Here is a 24,108-nt window from a genome sequence, read left to right on the forward strand (position 1 = left end):
CAGGTCAAGGGAACTTTTGAAGTTTGCAAATTTCTTCTAGCTTGCGCAACCCCGTATTTCTTTGTCATATTCTCTTTGTTTACTAAGGTATGGAGATATGCCTGCTCATTATTTGATTTGGAGAGAGTGAGAAATCCTCTTGATAACGTTGTTGCTCATTTCGCAGCGATCTACACTGGTTCAGGTAGTCCTTTGCCTTCGAGTTGTTTGAAGCATTCTCTTCCAATGATGGGCCCAAAGACTCTTGCTTCTCCATTGTCTTTTCACTCATAATCTCAAGTATGACACAAAGGCACGCCTTCGGGCTACTCGCCCAAGGCCATCATTCATATGCAAATGCTAGCAGAAAGTACATTGGACTATTTCATGCAAATGCTTCTGCTATGTGTTGGTGCATCTATGTTTAATATGTTGCAATTTGGTCTGTTTGCCTGGAAACAGGAAGTATAAGTAGTGGCCATTTTAGGATAAAGTTCTAACTTATGCTGTATAGGGAACCATTTTGGTTGATGGTATCAGCGCAATAGTGTGGACGTATACTTAAAAGTGACAGTTCCTCTTGTGCTTAAATAGCTCTGTTCATCGCCTGAGCAAAGTGTTGGAACTAAGAGGAATGCCCATGGAGTTTCTATAGACAGATTGTCCGATCAATCCGGTAAGGGCAACAATACCTCTGTTCCAGTCCCAATTGAGTATACATTGAAATAGACAGTAAAAAAAACGAACAAACAGCATACAAGATTGGAGGATGGTTGGGGCACTTGAATTCAGTGTCTCTGCATCTACCTCATGGTCTACTCTTACTAAAAAATGCTGAAAAATGCTATTTGTTCGCTTTTACGAATGTCAGTCCGGCAAAATAAGGCGAAATGCTCGCAGTTATTTTTCAGGAGACTGTAATTGCCAAAGGCATTGTCAGCGTGAAGTTGGGTAGCGGTCTTGACAACTTGCTCACGTGATTTCGTGCAGGGGGAGGTGGTGCAGGTTCCACGCGTTGCCAGCATAAATCCTAGCCGCGACCACCTGTACCCATAGTGGTAAAGCGATCGGAGTTTGTTTCCGTCCCGGCGGAAGCAATCGACACAAGTTTTGACGACCCCGAGCTTCATCGTCTTGTGGCGGTCACATTCTGGGAAATTGGGACAACTTTGTTGCTCGTGGCTAGTCGTGGACATCGACGGGCATATAGTTCTTTTGTCTTCCGTTCGGGTGAAATAAATCACTAAGTCACCGCCCACATAAATTCCTGCAGCATATTAACAGAGTGGAACACGAAGAATCAAAATTTCATTCTGTTTAGGGACGATTAGGCGCGAACTTTAGAACCTGTTAGAAAGATTGACAGAGTTCTCTGTTTATTGACTGAAAAGAGCGAACATAGGCCTGTTCCTGCCGTTTGGGCTTTTTCTAGTTGGGTTTTGCGGAATGCACATAGAAATCAATTGAACAGGTTCCTCAGCCCACAATGTATGACAAGTGTGTAAGTGGTGAATAAACATTTTTGATTAGGCAGGGGATGAATGAAATCGAGTGTCATTAACAGCTATAATTATCCATTTGAATCTGGAATTTGTCCCTATTTAATTATTGTTAACTTAAGCACTATGTGACTAGGCCTGTTCGGTGGGCCTCTCACATGATATACTATGTGGATGTGTATTAGAGGGAAATTTGTGAGCTCATTACTTGAAGTTATGACCTATTTTTCGATACTATGCCACTTGCGAGACGAACTTCCTCGCCCCCAAAAAATTAAGATGTCGAGGAACAGACTCGAACAAAACTTAAGATTGTAAATCTCGTAATTGAATTGTATATGTTTTCAATTCAAGAAGAATATACGGGTATGTAGGACTAAGAGAGCTTTTTAGGCGAGCCTCACACGTAATACAGGATGGATATATGGGCGTGAATAAGAGGGATTATTGTGAAGTCGTTACTCGATTTTATGACCTATTCCGGTATCGTGCCCGCTTACTAGAGGCACACTCCCTCACCCCATAAGTTTTTAGATGTCAAGAGATAGGCTCAAAGAAAATTTGAGATTGCAAATCTCATAATTGAATTATATAAACAATCTCGAGCATATAGGAATAAGAGAGCTTTTTAGGTGCACTGTAGATTGATGGGGATGCTGGGGCCATTAAACATGAGTTAGCAACTAATGTCGATAATTAGACAGACTTTAGTACCCATGTATTCACTAGCTTTCCATAGATAGAACTAATTAATATCCTTAAGTCGAGGGTAAACGTGCTTGGATTTGTCTTAACCAGACTTTGGCTTTACACACACGTACGCATACATACATACATACATACATACATACATACATACATACATGCATGCATGCATGCATGCATCCATACATGCATGTCACATATTTATATATATGCAAGATGTTAATAGAGACTGTGACATAGTGCTTTATAATCTCTCTCTAACTATAGATTAGATGGTAATGCGCACTTTCATTATATAAGTTATGCTAATGCAACAACAAAGGCCCGAGAACTGTACCGTGATGTGAATAAATGCCGTGCAATCCATATCGGAATATATGGTCTCCGGCGTTCAGATCTTCAGGCGTCACCCCATTTTCAGCCAGCACTTCGCACTCTTTGACTAGTGCTTCGGAGCAGCGGCGCTGCAGAAAGGGCCGATGGAGGAAGACGATGACAACGGGGGTGGGTGGGAGGGGTGTGGGAGAAGGAGGAGGGACTTGGGCTGTCTTGAGAAGAGAGGGGAATCAAAGCGAAGAGGAAATGAATTCGGGAGGGTCTGAGTCGGAGGACGGACGGGGGGGGACTGAGGTGAGGAAGTTCGTATAAAGGAGAGGTGGAAGGCCCCCGCGGGGCTCTGTTGGTCAAGTTACCGGACTCGATCCGATACAACAAGACATTGAGGGGGTCCTCGCGTCGTCGTCAATCGCCATCGCCTTAAACTTTTCACGAGCTGGTGTTGAAGCTGTGCGCTAAAGTCAAAAATGGGCGCACGAATGTTCGGATTAACCCACTCAAGTCTCGGTCGCTCGAAAAGACGACGGCTTTCCCCTTGTCTCCTTCCCGTACTTTTGAAATGGAGTGATTAAAGTCAAATTGGGGAACGAACGTTACGAACCGCACACAGCTCGGCGCATCATTGTAGCGCTTTGCGCCTGCCTGCTCAACTTTGTGAAGTGGTCCCAAACAACGGTGTACGACTTTACGACGTTAAAAATTGAACATCCAATGGACTGATGCTAATGGTAAGCCATACACCGCGATAAACATGCCACAAATTCACGCTTTCTTTTCAAAGAGCCGTGACTCGTGATATATCTCTCGAACCAACTAATCTAATACGATCCACTTTTTTTTTTCGTTTAGTGGCGACTAATCCAATATGATCATCATAGAGGCACTTGATATGTGATTTCCTGGTTTGACTCAGGCAATATTTAGTTTACAAAATAAAAATAGATAAAATAATGAGGTCCAACAACAAGAAAGTGCATTTTGTGCCAATTTAGCCGTAAATATTTTGTTTATGTGCCAATTTAGTCCATCCAGCTAATTTTGGCCAGATATTACTGACGTGAACGCTGATTGGCTTACATGGCACCGTCAGCACTGGCGTTGATAATTTTTAATAATACTTTAATATTTTATTGATTTTTTATTATTTTTTCTGATTTATTTTCTTTTCTTTTTTTGCCTTTCTTCTATCTATGGCCGGCCGCCGTTGCCCGCCACAGGCGAGGGTCGGTCTCGCCAATACAAAAGATTTAAGAGTTAATTGACACAAAAAAAAAATTTAAAACTAAATCAATATCAGTACAAAAAGTTTATCACTTCGACACTTTTTCGGTTTCAAATTGGTCATCCTTTTCCATACGGTGCTCGTACAGATTGGATCAATTCATTGACTTTCTTGCCGCGCCCCCACCCCAAACCAATAAATAAATCTCCATGAGCCCAACCAATTTCCAAATCTTTGAAGACCCCACTACGATTTTATTTTAAGAAAAAGAACCTTTAAATTACTTTAGTTTTGACAGTTTCCTCGTACGCACGTGTCCCATCATACGTATCTTTGTAATAAGATAAGAAAATCACTTAAAGTTGATTAAGAGGTTAAGGAATGAACATGTGTGTGAATTAGGTGCATGACGTATGTTCAATTTTTAACGTTACCAAATGCAAACAATCCTCTATTTAGACCACTCAACCCGAGTTTTGGTGCATATTTAACCTAGTCTATGAGGTTCGCAGGATGTTTCATTAACCGGATATTTATCTCACTAAGATGAGGTTCCTATAGTCATAAATAAAAAAAAAAAGATAATCGTGCTATTATTTCCGCATGATTTTTAACGCAATCCCGGTCCCGTTCCGGATTCAATTACCTAGATGCTCAATCGTTTTAAGTCTTTTACTTTATTAAGTGATTTTATCTTTTGTTCATATGCTTCTTTCTTTTCTGGAAATGAGAAGTCTACGGAAGTCGCGACATGGGTGAAAGTTCTTTCACAAACGATCATCGATATAAAGATGGTCCAGTAAAAAAGGCATTTGCCATGGTACTCTTATTCTTTAAGCGATAGCCGTCCGTCGGTTGAAATCGACGCTGGATGTTACGCTCCAATCATGTTATCTAAAAGACCAGGAAAGGTACCTTACCCGTCGATTTCGTTAGCCTCTCACTCAATACATCAAAATAGCTTTAACTATTCAAAAATTTACGACATCGGAAAAACACGGGTCAGCACATCCGATTAAAGATATACGAGTATCATAACCCGTCATTCTGGAAAAAGGTTTCTTTGTGCTATTGTCCTACAAAGTATCTCCGCTGTCGGGTGAGCATCATGCATACGAGCAATGGATGAAGCATTTCTTCTCATAAGTCAAATTACTACAACAATGCTCGCTGCCATACATCGAACAAATCACATAGGCCAAGCAAAAATATCAGAGGAAATGTCTGAGATTATGCCCCTGACGTGGATCACTATCAGGACAATGTGCAATCCGTGCCTGCGTGAATTTGCTAACTCGAAAACGGGGCACAAGCTCTTCGCACTATGGTGAGTTAGAAACATCGAGCCTCATTTGCTCAAGAGCCTGAACAGTCGTATGCTCGATCAACTGTATGATTGCATATAAGGAAGCAAGCTGGCTGGTTGAAGAGTTCCGGTCAGGTCAGCAATGGCAAGGTTTGCCTCGTCAGCTAAAGCGAGAAAACGATCGAAAGTATTGGCATTGCAGATGACAAACAAAATGTATGCGATCGGATGCTTGGTGGGACTGGAATTTCCTGCACTGTCGCAAGCTGCCTCGACATCCTGGGAATTGCACCAATTGCTGTAATCATGTGAACCGCCAATTGCACTGTCGCAAGCTGCTCTTGGGAATCGCGAAGATGACTTCGATTTATCCAAAAGAATGGAGAGCAAACGCACATGGTGTGGCAGGCACAATGGGTCGTATATCACGTTAGCACCTCAGCTGTAGAAAAAAAGAAATTACGCCTTCACTGATTGATGAAGAGAGAAAACAACCGAATCTCACATTGATGCTCAACAGAAGAAGTGTGTTAGCGGAGAAACTACTCACATTATATCCGGTTTCAATCCCTGATGTTCACTCTCAGATGCACATTCCCAAGGCAGGGGTAAACATTTTACCTGGGGTGAGGAAATGATATCAATTTCAGTTCTTATCCCGACAATTTGTGCTGACTATAACTGCAGCAGGATCCACATGATCGCAGAAGATGAATATTGTTCCAATCGACAATCAGCTCTTGACCGAGAAGGCCTCATTCAAAGTCATGCTTTTCTTGAAAAAATCAATTTCTTCAATGGAAAAGCACAAACCACACTGCTATCAAAGTAACGAAAGGATTAATGGAGAAGTCGTGCAGCAGGACTACTCTTTTAGGCTAAAGACATTATCATAATGATGTCTACCATACCAGTGAAAGAAATAACTACCGTGGGATCTAAGAAAGGAAAACTATGGGGTGTGTATGCGTGTGTGAATAATGAAACTAAAAACTTGAAAAAGTCGGGGCTTAGCGTCGAACATGCAACGACAATGACATGATTACTCATAGAATCTGTCCATTCTGAAGACACTGGCTCATCATCATCCGTGCTGAATTCATTTATCTTCAAATTAAGCTTCATGTTGCTTAAAGTTGATAAGTCGCCATCACTCAATATTACCTGCAGAAATATGGTCAATTTCTAAACTGCTATCTCATATATCATCATAAAACTACATCCAGCTTGTTCAGCCAAGTTTGTATATCTGCCCAAGGACAGATCGCTAGTTTCACAACCAAATTAGCTTTTGATATCGAGCTCATAGGAACAAGAACAATTAAGAACCAAGTACAGCAAAAGTCTTGCCGAAACCATAGTGAGCACAAACCTAGCATATCTACATATACTGGTTGATGGAACGAGAACAATGCATAAACATATGAAGGTTCAAGTAAAAGAAACCAACTTACGAGTGAAAGGAGCTTGAAGCGCAAGGACAGTACCTTGGAAGCTTTCACATGGTTGAGACAGCTACCGACTAAGCCAACCTAAGTCCAATACTCTAGTCAGTACCTAAAATCACTTCTTGTGCATTACATATAAAATCAAAACAGATGGAACTAATCAGACAAAGGGGGAAAGGGAATAGATAGCCAAGGAATTATGTGACAACAATGTTGATCTATGTGGCGTTTCGTAGAATTCTGGATCTAATAATTCAGATTGTTACTACAGAAAATAACACGAAAAGGTTGGCAAAACTTTTCTAATGGAATATCCATAACAAACCAACTCTAACGTTGATAAGTCAAGAAAATTGAACCCATAATACCGATGTTTATCTAAAAATTTTGATGCACTTCGGACATGTTACTTCAAAACATGTTTTGCTGCAGAATTTCTCCAGAAAGGAAAGTATGAACTCTAACAAAAACAGACTGGCCGGCCAGATCGAACACCTGATGAGAAAATGGACTAAAAGCTAATTTCAGCCAGCAGATAAATCCACACAATTTATGAGACAATAAACCATCTATGATTGACTGATGTAAAATCCTGTTCTTTTGCCAAAGAAAAAAAGTAATACATCCACGCCTTCAACTTAAGACAGCAGCCTAGTAATCTAGTTGAATGAAACCAAGCAAGCATATGTCCCAGGACGAGCATTCAGTTCTTCAAAAATATACATGAACCAATGCCACACATACCCCGTATCTCCTTCAAGCATGTTGAACGAACAATGCAGCGGAACAATGAATTTCCTAAACGTTGCATCCTCACAACCTGCATCTAGGAAATTATTAGCCAAAAATTTGGATGATGCATACAAAATAATATAACTCAAGTGAGAAAATAAATAACTCTAACAAAAGACAGAAAACATTACCATCTGGGAAAAGAAATGAAATATATTTCAAAACCGTCATGTTCCCTTTGACTGCATTTTCATCCTAATGAAAAAAGAATTTGTCATTGATAGCTTGAGGATTAATAAATAAACCAGGAGAAATGGGACACATTATTCTGTAACAGAAATTAACAATGATGAGCTTCACCTTTAAAGAAGTCATGAAATCTATGTACAGTTCATACAATTCATCTAGCGCATCATCATGATTAGACTCAATTTCTGTTATGAGCTTCTTCAAAAGTTCTTCAAGTACAGAGCATGACATTTGCCAATCTGCATCAACACACTGCCTAATCAGAGAATTACACAGTAACAGTCCTTCACTAAAGTAATGCAGCAAAAACAGATGGCAATGAACCTGACACTCAAGAACAAATACATGAGCTGGCATGAGCAAGCTCGAGCAACAACTCGAAAAGTAGCAACAAGAACAATAACTTCCAAGCCTAAAATCATTTCGGCTAGTCTAACAGGTGTCGACAAGTAAAAAACATTCACTTTAGCAGAAATGACACAGAAGAAACACAAAAGATTGTTCTTTTTTTTGTTTTCACTAATATCCTGAGCCAACATCAACATTTGAGCTGAACTTAAAAGACACTTCAGTTCAGACATCATTTTTTTGTTTTTCCCTTTTGGATTCTCTAGTATGGGAAAAGCTCTCAATCAAGACTTACAGCTCCACTGATGCAATGATCCCAAATGAACCTCTGAACATCCTCTGTCAAGGACCCACCACCACCAAGTGATCTGGGTTTCGAATGAAGAGACAATTGCTTCAAATTCAATGCACACAGAATCTAGTGAATCTAGAGACAAAGTGAAAAAAGAATATTTCTTCCAAAAAACGAAAACTGATGAGCTCAGTGAAGCCCGTTCAGAGAGGAAAAATGGGAAAACTTTACCTCGCGCGTGGGAAATCACGCGGTCACAGTGGGTGCCATGGCGAGAAACGCAGAGACCAAATGGAGACTCGCAGTTTGCTTCTCCATTTGTCCAAAAAATATTTTCTTCTCACCTCTTTCTCCGCAACACCGTCAGCAGCAATTATGAGCAGGAGGAAGGAGGAGGGAGCCGGTGAGGAGCGGAGATGGGTCTGGATCGGTTTTCGGGTTTTGGGTCGGCTTGAAAAAATGAAATATCAAATCTGATTATTTAGGTACAAGAAAATCCGAAATCCTATCCCAAATTCAATGAATACAGATGAAAGCTTCTACCGGAAAGAATGCGTCCTTCATTTATTTTCAATTTTAAATCTATAAAATTACACAAATAAACTTACCTCGTTTTTAGAAGGAGGAGAACATTTAAGTGATATGCCAACACAAATTTAAATTTGCAAGATACTCAAAAAATGGATTGAGGTATTCTGTTGAACGATGTAGATGATTATCGTAGAAATCAAAAGGCATTGAATCAAGGACTTTGACTTCGTAGTCAACGATTTTTTTGTTGTCGGAGGGAAGTCCAGAGGGCAATGGGGCCGGCTTCTTCTATGGCTGAGATGGGAGCTCCCGTTCCACGCTTCAAAGTCCAAGCTTTCCCATTTTGCGTATTGCAGGTGGTGTGGTGAAAATCTACCCATTGGGGTCTTTCGGCCCTCGGATAGATCCACCAGGCCTGCGAAGCCTGAATGGGCAACTCTTGTTTTTATTTTTTGAATTCCCGAAAAGTATCGACTTTCGAGAGTTTCGAATTCTGGGATTTGGTTCTTTTTGATGCATTATGAGGTTGGTGTTGTCATTGTTTAAATCATTTGATTGTCGGGCTTGAGTTGTGATGCATTTCCTGTGTAATGTGTTGCTTGGCCTCATTGTTTGAAGCCTCTGTTGTTTATGAATATGTATATGTTGCTTGGGCTTCTTGCATCGATAGTATTATGATGTTAGTACTGATTTATCATTGATTGTTATTTTGCAATGATACTGCTGAGTCGAGGTTTAGCTTGCTATAGGTCTTGGTGGTTAATGCTTCTTATGTCCAGAGCATCATACGGAGGTATTGTACTCCAAGTGCTAGTACCTTTAGTCGCAGTAAGCTTGATTTGAAGTTGAAACCGTGAATCTGCATTATCTGAATACTGCAGCTGCAATTATTTGGTTTTACTTGCAATTCTGTTAAAAAATTGATGTTGCCCAGTTGATGCATCGTTAGAATGTTTTTTGCCCTCAATGTGATTGGAATCTCGGTCTCTCGCCAATCGACCTCTCTCTTTTTGCCAGTTTAGAATTTAGGAGTCGAGATGTGGATCTTGAGATGCTATTTACATGGTAAGTTGCTAGCCTGTTTGTAGTCTAAGACTCTCAAATCGTCTTCTCATCTGTTCTTTGTTATGGGTTTCCCCAAAGGATATACCGCCCCTTAAAGAATCAGGATTACCTCTCAAATGCCTATACGCTGCATAATCTTGCCCATGTGGAGTTGAATGATATTGATGTGGCATGGGATACTGTGGTTCGGTTCTCACCATTCTTTGAGATTCTTGGGGAAGGATTCTTCGCCGACTTTGCTCGCGTTGCTAATGATGAGAGTCGCCATTTTGCTTGCTGCTCTCAGAGGCTCCTGGAGCTTGGATTCAGGTCAAGGGGAACTTTTGAAGTTTACAAATTTCTTCTAGCCTGCACAACCCCATATTTCTTTATCGTATTCTCTTTGTTTACTTGGGTATGGAGATATGCCTGCTCATTATTTGCTTTGGAGAGAGTGAGAAATCCTCTGATAATGTTGTTGCTCGTTTTGCAGTGACCCACACTGGTTCAGGTAGCCCTTCGCCTTCGAGTTGTTTGAAGCATTCTCTCCCAAAGACTATTGCTTTTCCATTTGTCTTGTCAGTCATAATCTTAAGTATGACACAAGGGCACGCCTTCGGGCTACTCGCCCCAAGGCCTTCATTTATATGCAAATTGGACTATTTCATGCAAATGCTTCTGCTATGTGTTGGTGCATCTATGTTTAATATGTTGCAATTCGGTCTGTTTGCCCAAAAACACGAAGTATAACTGTATAAGTAGTGGCCATTTTAGGTTAAAGTTTTTATCTTTTGCTGTTTAGGGAAGGAATCATTTTGATTGATTGTATTAGCACAAAAGTGTGGACGTACGATTATTATTTAAAGTGACAGTTCCTTCCTCTTGTGCTTAAGTAGCTGTGTTCATCGCATGAGCAATGAGTTGGAACTTAGAGGAATGCCCATGGAGTATCTACAAACAAATTGTGCAATCGATCCGGAAAAAGACGCAACAATGCCTGCGTTTGCTATTGCATTCACATAATATTAGACGAGTCTCTTTGCATTAGCTTCTGTATCAGGACACCAGTTCTGGTCAACCTGCTACGTAAGGTTTACATCAATGTGGCAAGAAGAGGAATTTAGATGGCAACTAGATATATTGGGACGGTAAGGAATTAAGTCTCACTACCCGTTCCAGCCCCAATTGAGTATACATTGAAACAGATAGTAAAGAAACGAATAAACAGTATACAACATTGGAGGAAGGTTGGACTAGTAGAGTTCAGTTTCTCTGTAACAAACTCATGGTCCACTCTTTGGCTGCCATGATTTTCCGCTCACAATTATTGACAAATGCTGTCTGTTCGCCTTTACGAACGTCAGTCCGGCAAAATAGGGCGAAATGCTCACAGTTATTGCTCATGAGGCTGTAATTGCCAAAAGCATTGTTAGCGTGAAGCTCACTGGCCTTCTCGATGACTTGATCGCACGATTTGGTAAAGGGTAAGGTGGTGCAAGTTCCTCTCCTCGTGAGCATAAATCGTTGTCGTGGCCACCCGTACCCATAATAGTAAAGTGATCGGAGTTTTTCGCCATCCCGGCGGAAGCAATCGACACAAGTTTTGACGACCCCGCGCTTGATAGTCTCCCGGTATTCCCATTCTAGGAAATTGGGACAGCTTTGTTGCTTGTGGCTAGTCTTGGACAGTGATGGGCATATGGTTTTTTCGTTCTCGGTTCGGGTGAAATGAATCACGTAGCCGTCGCCGACATAAATTCCTGCCATGTATACCCACGTGGAACGCGGTAAAGAATCAAAATTTCAGTCCCAAATGAACGAAAGATGAAGTTTTGGTTAGGGAAGATTAGGCGCGAACTTTAAAACCTGTTAGAAATAATGACAAGCTTCTGTTTTTTTGACACAGAAGAGTGAACTTTAGGCCTATTCCAGCATTTGGGCTTTTCTAGTTGGCTTTTGTGGAATGTGTATTTGGGTTGGATTTGGAATTCTTTCGGTCCGAATGGGCTTGTAATGGGACATGGCTTCCCCATTGTTTTCCATATCGGCAGTAAAGACATTCACTTATCCAAAAAAAGAAAAACGAAAAGAAAAAAAGGGCTTTCTAATCGCAATAAGAATGCGTAAAAATGGAACAAGTCACGATGTAAAAAGAAATCTATAAGAAGGGATGTATGTATTCAAAAAGATTTTGATTAGGCAGGGGGGTTAATGATATCGTGTCATTAACAGGCATAATTACACACTTGAATTTTGAATTGTCGCCAAAAAATTAATCACTGTTAACTTAAGCACTATATGACCAAGCGTGTTTGGTGAGCCTCACATGTGATATACGATGGATTCGTGGATGTGAATTAGAGGGAAATTGTGATCTTGTTACTTGATTTTCGATACCATGTCGCTTGCGAGGCAAACTCTCTCACCCCATAAGTCTTAGATGTCAAGAAATAGAGTCAAACGAAATTTGAGATTGTAAATCTCGTAATTGAATTATAGATTCTTTTCAATTCAAGAACAATCTCTGAGTATGCAGGAATAAAAGAGCTTTTTAGGTGCACCAGGAGTATAAAGTTCCCATTCACCCAAATTAATCAAGAAATATCAAATTGCTCGTCCGTTTTAAAGACAAAAAAAAAACATTAAAATCATAGTACATGACTTTTGACTTTTGAAAGACACGATTTTTTCTTCATCTGACTAGGGCCTTTATATACAGGCAAAGGTCAGGTAGAGACACGTGTTGTGGTTATTTATTAGGGTTAATACCACGAAATATTCTAAATTGATACACATATGACAATTTTACCATAAACTAATTTTTTTTACCATAAAAAACCCCAAATTGATACATCTGTGATAAATTTACTTTGAATTAATTTTTTGACCGCCAAAAACCGTAAACTGGTACACCTGTGACAATTTTACCCCGAACTAACTTTTTGACCATCAAAAACCCCAAACTGGTACACTTGTGACAAATTTACCCTCCGTTAAATTGAATTAATATCACGAAAAATCACAAATTCGTAAACTTGTGACAAATAGAGGCGTAAAACCACAAACTGATAGACCCATTAACTACCACGTGTTATCAAACTCAGCAATTTGATAGTAAAATTTAACGGAAACTAATAAAGGGTAAAATTGTCACAGGTGTACCGGTTCGGAATAAAATTGTCACAAATGTATCAGTTTTGGTTTTTCGTGGTTAAAAAATTAGTTGAGGGTAAATTTGTCACAAATATACAAATTTGGGATTTTTCGTGAATATACCGATTTGGGATTTTTCGTGGTATTAACCTTATTTATTAATATCTCCTGCGCAACTCAATTCGATTGAGTTAAGTAACTGCTTACAAAATATATTGATTTGATATTTTTATTAATCGTATCGATATCATTTAATGACCAAAAGAAAGACATGCCACAATCAGAATCACTCAAATGATCATCATTTTTGGCCACCGGATTGTACCGTTTGGATGGACTTTTAGTAATTGGATGGCCTCATCAGTGACAAAAAGAAGAATGAAGAAGATAAATAATAAATAAAGGAGCGTTATCGAATTTTAATAATAAATAAAGGAGCGTTATCGAATTTTAATAATAAATAAAAGAGCGTTATCGAATTTTAATTACATAGAGAGGAATTCTCTCGAAGATTAACCGAGCCGGAGTTGAAAGGCAAAACTTGATTACCGGAATAATCTATGTGAACCCGATCGAGGGGAAGCCTTGACTCCCAGAAATTTTCTAAAAAGAAAAAGAGAAAAAACAGAAAAAGAGAGAGGAAAAATACGAACGGAACAACAAAGGCACGAGAACTGTACTATGGTGTGAATAAATGCCACGCAATCCATATGGGAATATATGATCTCCGACGTTCAGATCTTCCGGCGTCGCCGTCCTCCCCATCACTTCCCCCGCCATTTTCAGCCCCACACTTCACACTCTTCAACCAGCGCTTCGGCGTGGCGGCGCCGCCGAAAGGGTCGATGGGGAGAACAACGAGGAGGGAGGAGGGAGGAGGAGGAGGGTTTTGGGGGAATCAAAGATTTTGTTGGACATTAATCAATTGATCTCATTTAACATATCAAGCTCTGGCGATAGACTTAAATAAATTAATTTTGTTGGGAAGTATAATAAATGAGATTCTAAAGTTGTGCCTGCCAAAATGCTTGTAATAATCTATAAGATCTCAAGCTTTGGTTAACGGGAGTCAGATTTGGGACTCGAGTAAAAGTTAATGATTTTTATTGAAATAAAAAAAAAGTTCGGTTCAAAATTATCACTCAAGTTAAAGTTGGTGCTTTTTTTTTAATTAGCCCAAAATTACACAATTGAACTTATCTCTTTTTAGAAGAACTAGAGTATTTAACTGATATGCTTAAGCAAATTTAGATTGGCCAAAATGATTGAGGTGTTCAATTGGATGATGCAAGTGATTGTCCAAGAATCACGTTTTTAATATTTAATGAATGTGGAAGGATAGAGTGGTTCTTAAGTTCACTTTATAAGTATACTTGATATAGAATAGTTTGATTTTGGGATATGTTCCCTAGAAGTCCTAAAACTTATCTTAAAAGTGCAATTGAGTCCTAAAACTTGCAAAAAGTATAATCAAGTCCTAAAACTTATTAAATTGACTTAATCGAGTCCTAAAGTTAACACCGTCTAACTTACTAACGGAAAATGCTAACGTGGCTTATTTAATATTTTCTCACTCCTATGCGTCGATGACGTGGCTAAAGTATAAAACATAAGACTCAAACGACATCGGTTTGACCCAAATTTGATTTTTAAAACTAATTTTATTTAAAGTAAATTTTAAAAAAATAATTTTAATAAAAAAGGAGGAGGAGGACAGGTGGGCCCTCTCGGCGATGGTGGGGCGGCGACAGCAGCGGTGGCGAGGGCTGATTTTAGCTTTTTTTTTTAATTTTAATTTAAATAATATTAGTATTAATATAATAATAATAATAATAAACCACGTCATCGCTAGTCATGGCCACGGGCCGGTTTTGGCTCGGAACCGGCCAGGAACCGGTCCGGTCAAACCCGGGCCCGAGCCGTTGATCGGGCCCGCGGTTCGGAACCGGAACCGGCCCGTGGCCTACAGGCCCAGTTCCGGTTCCAAATTATTTATAAAAAAAAATAATGAATATTTTTAAAAAACTTTTTATTATTTAATTTTTTTTAAATAAAAAAAATTGAACTCTAATTGCCATGCATTGTAAGTGCATTGATCTCCAATTACAATGCTTGGCTTGAGTGTATTGAACTCTAATTACAAAGCTTGGCTTGGGTTTTATAAACAACCCCTTTGATGGTCTCTTCATTCCCATTCGATGTGAGACTCTCGGCTTGCCTTGAACACCTTCAATGTGAGACTCTTGGCTTGTCTTCATGCAAATGCCAAGAGTCCCACATCGAATGGGAATGAAGAGACCATCAAAGGGGTTGTTTATAAAACCCAAGCCAAGCCATGAGCATGTGAAGTTGTATGCCTTTTGTGGCTATGATCCTTTGCTAGTTAAGAGCAAAGGGTTCCATTGGACCGCCTAGAACCGGATCGGACCAATGGTCCAGTTCCCGGTTCTATGATTTGTTGGTCCGGTTCCTAGTTCTAAAATTAAAGGACCGGTCTTACTGGTTCGGTTCCCGGTTCCGACCGGGAACCGATCACCCCTATAATTTTCATTTTGATTATAATTTATATTATATAATTCATTATTTCATATTTTTATAATTCATTATTTTTTTATTTCATAATTTATTTTTTTAATTTTTAAATTACGAACCGGAATCGGAACCGCTAGGGGCGGTTCCGGTTCCGGTTCACACATGGCCACGAACCGGAACTGCCGGTTCTAAAACGGAACCGGCCGGTTCCGAACCGTGGCCATGACTAGTCATCGCTACGTATGATAGAAAAAATAATAATAAAGTCACATTAGTATTTTTCGTTAGCCAAATTGGACGGTGTTAACTTTATGACTCGATTGAATCAATTTGACAAGTTTTAGGACTTTATTGCACTTTTTGCAAGTTTTATAACTCAATTGTACTTTCGTGACAAGTTTTAGGATTTTTAGTACATATATCGCTTTGATTTTTCAAAGCATAGGATTGCGAGAAAAGTTGGTAACTTTGTTTAATAACTTTTGTTAGTCCTCAACAAATTCTTTTAATATAGGGTTAATACCACCAAAAACCTCAAACTGATACACGTGTGACAATTTTATCCAGAACTTTTTTTTTTATCACCAAAAACCCCAAGCTGGTACGCGTGTGACAATTTTACCCCGAACCTTTTTTTTTACCACCAAAAACCCCAAACTGGTACACCTATGACAATTTTACCCCGAACATACCACAAAAAATCCCAAACTGGTACACTTGTGACAATTTTACCCTGAACATACCACAAAAAACCCCAAACTGGTACACATGTGATAATTTTACCCTGAACTAAAATTTTAATATTATTTTTTATTTTTTCGAATTTTTATTAATTTTTTTGTTTTGTTTTTTCTTTTTTTTTTCTTCATCTTAAACCTCTGGCCGGTCGCTGGACCGGTGAACAGCCAGAGGCGGAAGCCGGCGAGGTCGGCCCCGCCGGCTGCTGGTGAGGGCCGCTGTCGCCGACGAGGGCGACCCTCGCCTGAGTCGGGCGAGGGCTGCCCTCGCCCGACGCAGGCGAGGACAGCCCTCACCCGACTCAGGCAAGGGTCGCCCTCACCAGATCTGGCGAGGGCGACCCTCACCCGCTGCCTCGGGCGAGGGCCGCTTCTCAAAGATCAGCGACCCTCGCCTGAAAGTCCGGGCGGCGGATGGATGCTACTGACGCCGACGTCGGCGAGGGCAGCCCTCACCAGATCCGGCGAGGGCAGCCCTCGCCTGAGTTGGGCGAGGGCCGCCCTCGCCCGCGTTAGCGAGGTCGAGCCTCTCCAGTAGCAGGCGGGGCCAACCTCGCCAGCTTCCGCCTCTGGCGGGTCGCCGATTCGACGACCGGCCAGAGGTTGAAGATGAAGAAAAAACAAGAAAAGAAAAAAAATTAATAAAAATTCGAAAAAAAAATATTAAAATTTTAGTTCAGGGTAAAATTGTCACAAGTGTACCAGTTTGGGGTTTTTTGTGGTATGTTCGGGGTAAAATTGTCACAGGTGTACCAATTTGGGGTTTTTGGTAGTCAAAATAAAAAATTCGGGGTAAAATTGTCACACATGTACCAGTTTGGGGGTTTTTGTGGTATTAATCCTTTAATTTACAATTATTTGATTTTATTTTGATGTAAAGATAAGTCAATTTGGTATAATTTCCATTTTACCTTTTCCATATCTAATCAAACTATTTCATGGCATGAAAAAGACTTAATATATTGAAATTTCTCCATTGTTTTATAAGTATAGTATAACGCATTTACATATATAATCCTAGACTCGGGGAACTGTTATGTTTTTATGTTTAATTCTTAGACAAAAAATGACACCAAAATAAATTCGTACACGCATAAACTACGTTGATGTGTATACGAAAAATGCAATGTATAAACTTGAAAAAAAAAAAGGCATATCTTTACTTGTTTATTGAATCCGGAAAAATCATCTGGCAACAAATTTTCTTTTTTGCTGGAATTAAAAAAATAAACACTCCACTCGAGAGGGTATGAGATTGGAAAACAAGAAGCATAATTCAGAAGTGGTGAAAATAGTTAATGGTTATATGAATGTTTATATCATTTAATTATTTAAATTATAAGTTATCATGTTTGTCCTCGTGCGTTAGCACATGTGACATTGATAATGAAGACATTTTTGAAAGAAGAGAAGCAAGTTTTGCTACCAGCGTTGACCATTTATATCATACACAGAAAGTGCTGATTTTTCAAGTACAATCTGAGTCGCGGCGGTGCAATTTGATTCAGAGAAGCCTGCGAGTCATTTTCTTAATTGTAAACGAAAACCCCAACAAATAAAAGGCATTTAATCAAAGACTTTGACTTCCAAGTCAACAACTAAAGGTTGTTTCTTTGCAGGATCAGAAGTTGTCTTTAGGTGCGAAATGATTAGATGGAGACGTCAACTGAATCTGGGTATCATTTGATCTCTGCACAGGAGCTTCCTACAGCTAATTTTTGCTTTTGCTTCTCCTCTCAGCACATTGCTCCGTTCCCACGCGCGCCTGCAAAAATTTCTTGGTGCTGAAGGGGAGATTGCGGCATTCTGGCTTTCAAGTATCATTAGCAGAGAAAACTTCCTTTCTTTTTTTCTAACGTGCTTAAATTTCGATTCTCCAGATGGTGAGAATTGCGGTTGCTGGTTCTGGTCTATTTCATGCAAATGCTAGCCGTAAGTACCTTAGTCTACTTCCTGCAAATGCTTCTGTTTTATGTTGGTGCATCTATGTTTGATATGATGCAATTCGGTCCGTTTGCCTAGAAACAGGAAGTATATGTAATGCACCTTTGTAGGTTAAAGTTCTAAACTTTGCGGTAGAGGGCATCTTTTTGCTTATCTTTGCATTAAGTAGAAGCTCAAGAGTTCGTCAGATATGGTGTGCTTCAGAGTGCTTTTAGGCCGTACCTGGTGAAACCTGTGTAGCCGCGATTCCTTTTAAGCAGAGATCTTAATGTTATTGTGTGTTTCTGGTGAATGTAGGTTTGATAATTCCAAATCCTAGGGCAAGGTGAATTTCACAAGAGACCCATTAGATCTAAAGGTGTAAATGTATTGTCTTGCATACGTTGGATTCATATTAAGGATTTTGGAGTGGCTGGCAGATCCCCTAGTCAATTTAAAGTTTTCTTGCAGTTGTGGTGAGAGACTTTTTAATGAACTGCCCTGTTTGATTTGAATGCCAGAATAAGGCTATCAGTTTGGATTCCTTCCCAGTTGCATAATGAATTCACACCACTTCTCCTGGCATTATTTCCCTGAATCAGCTATGACATGGTTTGTTTCCTTTAGATTTTTTTTTCAGAAGCAATGTGTAACACCACCCTTTTCCTTTGTCATCGTATGCTCATTTTTTATTGTTGCAACCTGCAGAAGTACTTCCCTCCAAGTCTCCTCAAACTAGTTCGATTAGGTGTTTTGATACAAAAAAGGCAGTTTCTGCTAAATCTGAAGAAAATGCAAAACCAAATGAGGGATATTTTGGCAGAGATACAATTGCCGATGCTACTGCTAGGATTGCTCCTGCAGTCCCTAATCTATATGCTCCAAAATGAGGGCGAAGTATGCCATGTGATCCTTCTCTTATTGATTCGACCGAGCCGAAAACCTACTCTTGCTAGTTTTTTTGCGTTAATCTGAAAAGTCTGTCCTTATCTTGCTCATCAGAGGCAGACGGGAAGATAGGTCCTGGAACCGTTATTCAAAAGGATGGCTACATTTTAACATGTGTTCATGTTGACTTTGACACAACAAACTGATACGGTTGGCTGATGGGGACGTTGGTGTTTGATGATGTAATTTGCTGTCCATATCAGTGGCTCAAGTTCAAGTTTCTTTTGTTTTCTTCTCTACTACATGATCTTGGAACAAATGATAGTATCTTGAACTGCGGTAGACGTGATCTGCACATATAGGTAAGGATGGGAAAGAATACCATTTTGCCAGATTGATTAGCCTTCAACTTTGCTCAATATCTTGTTCTTTTATTTCTGTGCACATCAGCATGTTACTACAGGGCATTAAAAAACATTGCTCTGCCAGAATCTTCATGATTGTTGGAGTTTTGCGTGCACATATTGCTTCCTCGCCCCAATGTTGATGAGAGTGTAACCCTGAAGTGCCTATATTTACATTTTCTTTCTAGTACTATTTCTCAAGGCCCTTTCCGGGACTTGGGTTATAAGTCATTTTTGTCCTTGGATGTAACTGAGCTGAAAGAAAAAATAATTATGTTAGAAATTGCAAAAACTGCAAGCTTTCTATTAGGTGGAGGGTGACTCCTTGTATATAAGGCTCAGACAAAGCCGTAGTGCACTTGGTTGAGTACTAAAGATTGTGGATGCTTGCAGAAAGAATGTCGCAGGTTGCTGTACGTTTGCAAGTCATGGAGAAAAATACTGCAGGGCAAGTTGTTGATGCTTATGTGGATCTTCACATTGCCATTGTGAAGGTTTATTCCCCAAGTTCTCCCCTTTCAACTGCAAAAGTTGGCTCATCTAGTAAGCTTCAACCTGGAGACTGGGCAATAGCCATGGGCAGTCCACTTTTCCTTGAACACACTGTTACGCTCGGGATTATCAGGTCATTCAGCTCATACTTACCATGTGACCAAGCAATTAATTTTTGTTGAAGTTTTTGTTTTCCTTAGTTGGTTGGTGCTAATGTATGATTATTATTTAAAGTGCCAGTTCCTTCCCTCTTCTTTTGCTTAATATTGCTGTGTTCATCACAGGACCAATGCGTTGGGAGTTAGAGGAATGCCCATAGAGTATCTACCGACAGAATGTGCAATCATTACAGTAAGATGCAACGTTGCCTGTGTTTGCCTGCCTGTCTATGATGGGTTTGTGTTTCCTTTTGCTGTTTCACACATATTCAATGTTAATAACACTAGAGGAGTCTCTATGCATTAGCTGCTATATCAGGATATCTGTTCTGGTCAACCTCCTAGATATGTGTTACATCAATGTTGGAAGAATATGAATTTCAATGGCAATAAGTTATGTTGGAAAAGTAAGTCTAGCTAACTGAAAGGTGCGATGCTACTTCAGACGCTCTAGAAGCGTGAGAAATGAAAAAGGGGTATTGCATATCTCGTCACTAGTGGGCCACCAATCTGTGAGATGTTGGCCATCACCTATCATACATAGATGGTTATGAGGCAGAATTGTTGACCGTACATAATACAGTCTAGTTAAATCGAAGTAAGTGACTGCATTGGTGGTGAATTGACGTGCATGCACTTCTCTGTCCAACCTAAGCTAGCTCTTTTGGCATAACTGTGGTATGCTTCTTGACAATAAGTTGCCATCTTTTATTCGTGTATACGAAGGCGGACGTGAAGGGAAACTCTCTGATGCTCAAAAAAAAAAAAAAACAAAGAAGGGAAACTCTGGGGTTCCTCTTTGCAATGTTGATAGAGAAGTAGTTGGTGTCAATGTTAACATATGAATGCAGAAAAAGCATCTGCAGTGAGCTTCGCTGTATTATTTCAGCAATCACAAAGCATCGTCTCCTATCCTCTTTCATATAATAAAACGGGTGATTGATTTTAAAGCAAGTGTTTCATTGATATTCTGATGTGCATGTTGTTCTTGAGCAATCAGATCCTTTCTATTGCATTTCTCTGTGATAACTCCAGATGTTGGGCGGAAAAGAAAGAGTTCGATGACTCTGTAGTTTAAACTTAAACAATTTCTCGTATCATTGATAAGTAACCAAAATGGTCATGTCAAAATCTTCTCCAGACTTATTTCCTAATATGAAACTTTTTAGTGACTCATGGTAGGAGGGCTGTACGACCTCATTTCGGATGGTTATGCGGAACATCCATGAGGAGAACTTCGAAGAACTTAAAAAAAATTACCCTACTTTTCCTAATGCTATAGACGTGTCTTTGTACAAAAAGGTATGTCTTCTTTTATTTCTTGTGCGGCAAATCTGGAAATGTACCCTTTTCCATGATGCCATTAGTTTGTAAGAAGAGTGCCTAATTCTTTGGGGGGAGAGGAGATTGAATGGAAATTTATGAAGTTTATAAGATTGCAAGAGGAGTAAGTAACGATGTGTCCACGTTCACATACGATTGAATGTGGATGGAAGTGACTTTTCAAAATATTCCTTTTTGGGTTGGACTTTATGGATGCACATGGAAATGGGACGTCCTAGTCTTAATGATGAAAGCCGCCACCAATTTTCCACAACCCTTACTTTTACTTGGGGGGTGGGGGGAGGGCGTGGGGGGAGAAGGGGGGGTCACGGGTCTGGTCTTTATGGTGCATGGTCAAAGTTTGCTACTGTTGGATACTATCGCTAAGGTCCCTGTTATGTTTGTGTAACTCGTCATATTGCTTCTCTTTTGTCCTCTTTATTTTCTCATAAACATGCAATTTATTGCAATTATTCATGAAAACCTCGTTTGGAGAAAATGATCCATCAAATAAACCAACATCACTCATCGACTGTGCTATGATAAGAGTTATACTGAATAAGCAACATTAACGCCTCACTGGTGCTGCCATTTCTTTGTGACAAAACCCTAAAGAAAGCTCTCTCTTCAGGAGACCACTTATCTTGCATGCTTTTAAGTATCATTTGACCAGTGAAAGTGTCGACCCACATGAATCAATCCAGTCTATGACAATGAACTTGCATTTTGTGTACTTATTGAAATTCGTCATCTAACGTCTTTTTTTTCTCATAATACTTTTCAAGCTAGCTTTTTCAGACAAATGCATGGTTTTAACTGTCAACATTGCGGACTCCTTATATATTCTTATCTTCATCAGGTACTAAAAGAATCCCCTGCTGATCGTACTGGCATTCGAACCGGTGATCATTGTTGGATTTTTATGGAAAACGAGTTCAATAGGTAAAAGTTTTCTTGATCTAACAGGCATCAATTTTGATTCAGAAGTATAAAAAACGGAACACTGGAATCTTTATCAAAGATCTCAAGATATGTACAATGCATTTGGCGGAATGAATTGCATTCGTTTTACTTGACATTTCACTTGACGTCGGCCTATCCTTGATGGGAAATGAGAAAGGCTTCAAAGGCTTGTCACTCTCTAAATGAACTGTGATAAGCAGTAGTTTCAAGATGAGGAATCTTTAACGGAATATAAAATGAAAGAAAATGAGATAAATAAATCACAGATTACGATGGGTGCAGAACAAACGAACAAAGTAGTTCCCTATAAACTTAAGTGTGTGTACAGTTTGCGATGGCAGTTCAACTTCAGCTCTCTTACTTATGCGGTTAGTTATCGTTATTGAAAACGAGAACTAAAGCGCTTGATTCACCAAGTTGTTGCAGATGATGGATGTTCTAAGGGAGAGATGTGGGGCAACCGTCATGGCAAATGTGAAGAGAGCCAGGGTTGCTCCGGTTCCTCTGACCATGACTCCCCTGAACATGAACTTATCAATCTTCCACATCAAAACTTAAATTCAACAAAAGAAAGCGTCACCTATGGTCCACCATCGCAAGCACTAGGCGAAATTTCACCACTGTCTACCACCCGCACATCACCGGACCACCGCCCACCCTCGATTATGACTCCAGAATGATGCATAACATACAAACTGGAATACCAGTAAAGTGCAGTCAAGTATAGTAAGAAATCAGTGTTCATCAAGAGCCCCCGCCGGTTCATGAGAAGGCACCGGACAAGACTCGAAAAGGAAAAAAAAAAGCATATTGAACCACGGCGACAAAAAACGTTAGCGAAAGATCACCATTAAGCGAACCCTATGACCACGCATTCGAAGCGACTCAAAATCGGAAGAAAATATGTACGACCTTGGTTCAAACACGGTGCGCAGTGGATTGAAGTCAGGACGTTCGGGCATTTAAAAACTTGAGCGCACACCAAGACTTGAAAGAGACCATCAAGACATACTTGTCCAGGCTTATTTTTTTTCTGAGTGACATACAAATATGGCTCATCAAGTGATGCCATAACAAGTTCAAATTCAATCAACTCAGAATTAAATTTTTCCAACCTTTTTTTTTTTGGTCGGAATTTTTCTTTTTTCTTTTTTTTTTTCCATCTTAAAAGTATTGAATAAAAGGGTAAAAGAAGTCAACACTTGCAACATATCTCAGTGTTTGATTGGGCATGGCAGAGATGTAGAACCAAGAAAACAATTAGAGTAATGCAAATTTCATCATCCCTACCTGAATGAAGTCAAAATGGGATCCCCAGATCTCGGCCGCCGCCCCAGCAGATTAATGGTCGAAGGAAAGCTGCGCCGGAGCAGAGACGGAGGGAGCGCCGGAGCAGAGAGCGAGGACGAGGGACCCAAACCTTGGCTTGGTCGGAGAGGGGCGGAGCAACCAGAAACGTCGAGCGAAATCGCAGGTTCAAAATCATTTGAAAGCTAGAGAAAGGAAAGTGCGTTGGGTTTCCATCTTCAATGAGAAAACCAAGAAGAAGAGAGAGAGGGCACAGGGCTAGCGGTAGCGTGCAGGACAATGAGAGAGAGAGAGAGAGAGAGAGAAAGAATATGAATTTTTTTGTGCAAAAATTTCATCTCGGCGAGCCGGCCCCACAAGCGCCACGTGGAGATCCGGACCACCTCATATTTTTGGGCATGAGACAGAGAAGGAGACAGAAAGAGACACTTCCTCTTAGATCGTGTCACAGGAGGCTTCATCGTCGCAACCCTCCACACGATGCCATATTTTATGTCCCCTCACGTGATTGAGGGTCCCGTCCGCCCCGGTAAAGA

The 24,108-nt window shown here is 40.0% G+C and overlaps 1 protein-coding gene and 2 pseudogenes across 1 annotated transcript in view; 1 reads left to right on the plus strand and 2 right to left on the minus strand.

Annotated features, from left to right (window-relative positions):
- LOC115685932 (uncharacterized) overlaps window positions 1-24,108 on the minus strand; it is an 81,623-nt gene that overhangs the window by 23,758 nt on the left and 33,757 nt on the right. The gene's annotated exons all lie outside the window — the stretch shown is intronic.
- Window positions 4,864-9,980, minus strand: LOC115685958 (uncharacterized; annotated as a pseudogene).
- Window positions 18,569-20,921, plus strand: LOC115685957 (putative protease Do-like 14; annotated as a pseudogene).

The sequence above is a fragment of the Syzygium oleosum genome, unplaced genomic scaffold (genome assembly GCF_021117445.2).
Source record: "Syzygium oleosum isolate NSW1041296 unplaced genomic scaffold, Sole_v2.1 Sole_v2.06, whole genome shotgun sequence".
Classification (NCBI taxonomy): domain Eukaryota; kingdom Viridiplantae; phylum Streptophyta; class Magnoliopsida; order Myrtales; family Myrtaceae; genus Syzygium; species Syzygium oleosum.